Genomic DNA, 844 nt, shown 5'->3' with positions numbered 1-844 from the left:
TCTATTACCTTGCAGTTGGCTCCGAATGCATTTCATAGGAATAATGGGGGCTTTCTGCCTACTTGTAGGTATTTAATCATCTTTGTGCTTTCGTATATGAGAATCATATACCTAATGTAACTTTCATATTCTTAATTTCAACGTGATAAGCGATAGTGTGTTGTAAAAATTGCATATGTATAACCCAATGACAATGACAATGTAATCTTTAACTGATTTCTCAAAAAGAAGAAGGTTTTCAATTGTACGGCGTTTAAATTAATTTGGGAATGAACGCAATGTTCACGCTTGTAGTCACATACTCTGAAGAAATATAAGTTCTTGTCTACAGTACAAAAATTCTAGACTAAATCAACTGAATGTACCACTCAACTTTACATCAACTCTTGGCAAACAGTTACACAGCGGTAATGTCTTCAATCAATAACTCGTGCTTTGACACAGACACCATTAATCAGTCACTAACATTACTTGAAAACTAACATAAAACAGCAATAATAAAAAGGCTGAAAAGCCAATAACTCTTCACGCATAATGTACTTATCTTATGAGACAAATGTTCTTGGCAATATTTCACTCTTAATACTTCACTCTCAAGCTAATGTAACGTAGTTATTAACATAAGCCGTTTTAAATCTTTCATCATCATCATCATCTCAGCCATAGGACGTCCACTGCTGAACTTAGGCCTCCCCCTTTGATCTCCACAGATACCTGTTGGAAGCGACCTGCATCCAGCGTCTTTAAATCTTTACATCATGATTATAAATGTAAGCTAACTTTTTTCTCAACAATTTTATTATTGGATATTTATAGGTAAATAGTATCCATGTAAAACATTTGT

Source organism: Helicoverpa zea, chromosome 12 (assembly GCF_022581195.2).
Source record: "Helicoverpa zea isolate HzStark_Cry1AcR chromosome 12, ilHelZeax1.1, whole genome shotgun sequence".
In the NCBI taxonomy this organism is placed as follows: domain Eukaryota; kingdom Metazoa; phylum Arthropoda; class Insecta; order Lepidoptera; family Noctuidae; genus Helicoverpa; species Helicoverpa zea.
Note: the sequence above shows the minus strand (reverse complement) of the source record.